Source organism: Xiphophorus hellerii, chromosome 6 (assembly GCF_003331165.1).
Source record: "Xiphophorus hellerii strain 12219 chromosome 6, Xiphophorus_hellerii-4.1, whole genome shotgun sequence".
In the NCBI taxonomy this organism is placed as follows: domain Eukaryota; kingdom Metazoa; phylum Chordata; class Actinopteri; order Cyprinodontiformes; family Poeciliidae; genus Xiphophorus; species Xiphophorus hellerii.
In genome coordinates, this window is record NC_045677.1 from 20,764,467 (window position 1) to 20,770,466 (window position 6,000).

The 6,000-nt window shown below is 39.3% G+C and overlaps 1 protein-coding gene across 4 annotated transcripts in view; it reads right to left on the minus strand.

Annotated features, from left to right (window-relative positions):
- LOC116722056 (RNA-binding Raly-like protein) overlaps positions 1-5,749 on the minus strand; it is a 69,141-nt gene extending 63,392 nt beyond the window's left edge. For 2 of the 4 annotated variants that reach the window (XM_032566161.1, XM_032566158.1), the window contains exon 1: positions 5,606-5,749. The gene's annotated coding sequence lies outside the window, so the exon portion shown is untranslated. Of the gene's footprint in view, positions 1-5,097; positions 5,535-5,605 lie in introns of those variants that run through there. The other 2 variants (XM_032566160.1, XM_032566159.1) reach the window with 2 other exon arrangements.
- Positions 5,750-6,000: the final 251 nt, after the last annotated feature.

Genomic DNA, 6,000 nt, shown 5'->3' on the forward strand with positions numbered 1-6,000 from the left:
ACATTTACTTGCAGTATTTTAACACCATGTGAGGTTAAAATACTACAAGTAAATATCTATATTTTCTCTTGTCTACATAATCACTGAATGAAAAATAAAACTGAGATTTTTTAAGCTTTTATTAAACTCTGCTTTTAGAAAAGGAATTCATACACAAGAATTAGGAGAACTGTTTTCACTCTTATTTTTTATATTCTGTACATGAAGAAGTGTAAAATCATATCCTAATATCATAACATTTTAGGATATTTGATGTCAGCTCATTAACTATCATGTGTTACAATCTGTTTGCTATATTTGTGTTCAGTCGCAGTCACTGCTTTCAGTGGGTCTCAGAAAGTTCTGGTGTTAATTATTTGTAGAATGTGAACTAAAAAAGTCTGATTATCTTTTTGGCATTAATAGCTAAAAAGATGAGTTCTTTAGGACACGCTGATCTTTCCCTAATCAAAAACTTCTTCAAAGAAAGGTGTAGAGGAGAAAATCTCAAGGACTTCCTGTGAAAAATTAAAGCGGATGACAGTGAACCAAGAGAAAGTTCTGGTGACTTGTTATCCTCTTTTCCTTTTACCTTCAGTCAGAGCCTGACTCTGTGAATGACATCGAACTCAACTTATCCATGTTCCAGATAAACTCTGTGACCAAGCCAGTGACTAAGAGCGATGAACATTTAAGAGCAAGGCTGCACTATTGCGAATATGTCTCAATTGTAATATTAGTGTGACTAATATTCATATTGCAAAGGATTGAGTGTAATAATTGTACATTCCAAGTGTTATAAACTGACATGCCACGTTTTAATGTAACATTTTAATGTAATATTTGGCCAGTTGGACAGAGACTCATGGCAGTAGACGTTCAAATGACAAAAGTTCATCAGAGTGATGAGAAAGAGGAAAGAAGAAAATTGATAATCCTCTCAATATTTACCATTTTCTGTAATTGTGCAGCCCAACTTAGGCAAATATATTTCATATTACATGTTCAGTGTGGGAGACTTGCAGTATAGTGGGTGTAATGAGGTACAACGAAGGCTTTATAAGGAGAGGAGACATTTTGGATTGTGACGGCAAGGTAGGGGAGAAACTTCCAACTTTCGCACTTTCTCATGACTTAATGGACTGGGTTTTTTTTTTTCAACCTAAATTTTGAGGTCTTGGATAAAAATGCATCTTTCTTTGTTTTTGATGTCATAAAACAACCAACTGAAATAATCTAACTTTTTTTCACTACTCTACAGACATATTTATGTATATTATTTCAATACTAAATATTGAGGAATCCCAAATAAGATGAAAACAATGCAAAGTTATCAACATATTTTACAAATGGAGATCTAAAAAGTGTGGTGTACATTTGAACTCAACCCTGTGAGTCAATATTTTGCAGCACTTCATTGTGATGCAAGTGTTTATGAGGAGTGACTCTATTATCTTTCTAGATTTATGGTGTGAAATTCTCACCTGATCCTTTTTGTAAAACAACTCAAGAGCAGTTATTTTGGATGGAAAGTATTTGTGATCAGAAATTTCCAACTCTCAACTAAAATGTAGACTTTGGTCCATTCTAACAAGTGGGCATGTTTCATTGTAACTCTGACTTCGTACGGCAGAAATGTTTAATTTTGTTCTCATGTGACCAGATCACTGTCTTCTGCATGCTTATTATAGATTTTGGCATTTGTACTTCTGATAGCTGACAGGTTGAGAAACAGGAATGAAAAAAAAAGATTTCTGTTAAACTTTTGCATTAAAGTGACTCCAGAACAACTCTCCATTAAGCTTTTCTTTAGAAACTTCAGGCCAATCTGAAATTATATAAAAAATTAAAAGGAAATGTGTTGTTTCTGAAAACATCTAAATCCTTTTCACTTCTGCTCCACTGTAGTAGTTTTAAAACAATTAATTATTTAATTTCATCAGCACTCTGCTTTCCCATGTTTCCCGGTATTTCACAACCTTAAAACTTTTATTAAGGTGCTCAGTCTTAAATGCTTACTTGGAAAAGCTCCACTAATTGGTCGCATGTGGGCGTTGCTTCTACACGCTTCCTGTCAGATTTAGGATTGTGAGTCTTAAAAAGACAATAAACTCCAGCATTCGTAAACCCTGTTTGAACTCGTTCTGGAACAGTATTGTCATTCTGCTTCTTATCTGGGGTGAGACCTCATCCCAGATTTTGTGAATGGGAGGTGGAATAGCTCAGAGAGAGACGTGCGACGGCGAGGGCGCGGGGTTAGTAACTATAACCACTCCAGACTTTCAGGCAGGAATCAGCTAGCTCCAGCTGCCAGAGTAATGAAGTGCTGGCAGCTGTCCCTGGTGCTGAAATCAGCCTCCATCTCTTTGAGCGGGGGAATATAAAGCGACTGGCCGCCGAGCTGAGATACCGACACTGCAAGGCAAATGGCACTCAGAACAAAACCCAAGTATCAGATGCATGCATAGGCACACGCACTGGCTTAAACTGCTGTCTCCCAGTAGCAAAACGCACAGGCCATGTCCTGAAATGGGTGAAAAAAGGCATTCAGCAGCGGAGGATGTAATAAGAAGCAGAGGGTGTTGCCTCATTGTGTATTAGATCTCATACATGTGTGAAACACCTACACCAGCATCATCTCTCTTTTCTCTTGTCTGAGTCCTTCATCTGTTTTCTCTTTGCTTATCTCTCCCAGGCAGGGACATAAAAGAGACAAGAGGAAGCTGCTCCTCTAATCCATTCCTTGACCTCTCTGGGGCTGCTCAAAAATGATTTTCGTCTGTATTTGCACCTGCTAAGGGTCAGCGATCAACCTGCGGGTGCAGCAGGACGTGCCTGAACTGGACAGTGACAGATTACTGACTCGGTCTACCGGCGGCTGGATACACTTCCTCCCGCCGTTCCGAGCTCATATAGGGATTCAGTGCATGTGCATTCCAGAGCCAGCCTCCCACTTCATCCCCGGCGAGAGATAAGTATTGTTTGCGTAGCAGCATATTTCATGCTCGGCTTCCCCCACCTGTTTCCTCTGACCTGCAAAGTCTGAAGGCGGGAGAAGCTGTCGAATGTCCCCTGCTCGGGTATCTCTGGAGCATGATTGAAAAGGTCCTCATCTCCAGCTGCTTTCAGGAACAAAACTTCTGTCAAGGATTTTAAAGAAGTGATCCCAGTGGTCACTTCAAGGACTTTCTGTCCACAAATTCTAGAACATTTTGTGTGTGTGTGTGTTTTATTTTGGGTGGGACGAGGGGTTGTCGCCTGCAGGTTTTATGGCTGAGTTCAGGCAGAAAGTGGAGGTCAAGCTATTAATCAAATCCGTCAGCAAAATTTGCATAATGAATTGCTGCAGAATTTGCCTTGAAGATCCCCCTCCCTGTTGCCATATCAACTGGTGGGTGCAGACACTTTAAGTACATCAGTGTTACTTAAAAGACAGGAGCCAGTCAGAGATTTCCATAGTGGGATGAACGTGGGTAAGAAATTTGTGTTGGGTTCATTAATTAACTAATCAAGTAGCAATCTCTGACAGTAACAATACATTTTTCACATCAAATGCAATTTGATTGACAGCCAAATCAGTAAACAGACATTCTTGAGTTTATATTGGTCTTGAATCTGCATCAGTACCTTTACACTTAAGGCTAAGTCCAGTATCTGTACTTGAAGCAACATGTTTTGTATTGAGGTGACACCTTAAACGTGAAGTGTTCTGGTTTTCAATACATCTTCTGAATCTTTCTCATACCTGGACAATCTTTTACCATGGCTGTTTGTGTTTTTGTATTTTTCAGTGGAAATATTTGAAAGAGCAAAATCTGCCTTTCAGTTAAGTGAGGGAAAAGTAAATTAGCCTGTTTCAGCTAGCTAGACAGCACCATGTAACAACAAGTGGGGGAGGGGCACTCCAAAAATCCAGAGAAAACTTAAAGGTCCCTCCTGCACTTTATTTGGCATCACATTAAAGTTTATTTAATCCATATGAACTGAGCTGTATAACAGCAGTTTAAATTTTAAATACAGACTTTAAGACCTTGATGAACAATAACATGTAGTTTCTTCACCTTGATTCTCTGTGTCACAGCTTGGTGTATTTCCAAACCACTGAAATTGTTCTATAGGTATTTCTGAAAAGATTATAATAGCCCTCCCTTAGACAGCTGCAGGCAATGTGCAGTAACAGGCAGGGGAGGGGCACTATTACTTTATTCTATGGTTAATAGAGAATGGAACAACCTTGCAAAAGGATTTATACTAAGAATGTCTTGATTATGAGTTTTTCTTTTCTTGATATCAAGTAATTTACAAGTAATCATCTCATACTGAAGTTTATAGCATAAGCATATTTAAACAGCATTATTAAACAGACATGTTTAATAATGATCACTCTCCTGTTTCAGAAACACAGAACTTTGTTCTTAAATGTGTAGGAATTGATTAAAAGCATTCGAGCTGCTCCCTCTACATCTCTTTCCTATAAGGGGAATTTGGTCAACAAAATAGTCCACAAGTTTTCTCACACTAACAAAAGACAAATTTGATTGTTTGGAAATGTCCCTGACCCGAAAAAACGCATAAAGCAAAACTCCACTCATAACCTCAATTAAGATAATATTGTTTGCTAAGCAGCAGACTGCAGGCTAGGTATCTAAGCAGGAACCCTGACTAATTAAACAACTAATATCAGCTTGTCCTGTTTTTGGGAACCGATGAAGAGAAGAACAGGCAATTACCATAAATTTAGATGATGTGGAAACTAAAAGTTGATCAATGAAATCCATCACATGTTTAACTGCATGTCATTGTGTTGTTTATCTACATGTTTACATCTATTTATTGGTGTACATTTTGTGAAGTTTGAAGTTTTACATAAAAAGAAATACCAGTACATTTTCCTTTAATTTTTCAACAAGTCCTCTAAAAAAAGACACAACAAGGAACAAAGATCAAAATGTTTCTAACTATTGAAGGATAAATAATGTAATCCTTCAGCTGTGTTCTTCTTCAACGAGAAAATCTGAAACCTCTCGTCAGTTGAGTGCAAATCCAGCTCAGTCAAAAAGCAAACAGAAGCACAATGAAAACACCAAAACAAACTCTGGCAAAAGTTAAAATTCTCACCTATTAGAAAAGCAAAATCCTTAAACGTGAAAATCAAAAGAGTCATTTTTGCGACCTGGCACAGGTACAGCCTCCAACAGCAGAGAAACAATTCAAAATCAGATAAAATCGCACCAAAATAAGCCATGATGAGAAAGGTGAGTGAGGGGCAAAAGGCAGAAAATAAGCAAAATGTTGGAATTACATCAACACGTTTTAGGAAGCTGCATTTTTTTTAAAAAAAAGAAGAAGAAGAAGAGGGAGAATAGAGAAGAGGGGCAAAAATATCAAGAGCGTGTGCGAGCACGTAGGGCTTATATTTCTCATCGGATGTTGCCGGAGCAGCAACACTCAGCATCCAAGATTTCAATGACTGCATGCAGGGAGCCAGAAAACATTGCTTTTTCTCTCTCTCTCTCTCTCTCTCTTAACCCCAGTGTTGGCGAAACACCGAGGCAAGGAAGGAGGAGGAGGACAAAAATGAGGTAAAAATGTGCTTAATAAAAAGGTCAGCGGAAAATGTACTCACCGGGAGGGAGTAAAAGGGTTGAGTTAAAAAGAAACTGGGCGGTGAAGGGCTGCTGGTGTTAGCAGGCGTGTGAGCACCGAGGATCTGCGGCGCTCCGGCTGCGCTCTCGCTCCTCGCTGCCGGTGGCTGAGTCACGTGACACGGGCTTGGCTCGGAGTTTCTCAGGCAGTCCGGGTCTGGAGAGATGGGGGCTTTTTCTCCCCTCCGTTGTCACTCATTAAGCTATTTCCTCTTCAGAACTCGGGGGAACGTGATTTGGTGGCTGTGGAGGATCCCTCCGGAAAGACATTGTTTTGTTTTCTTATATTTTCGATTCCCAATGTAGCCCCCGAACCCAGTGAGGTTTTCTACTTCGCAGTCATAAACTTTATTGCATCTATTATGGAATGCATCGC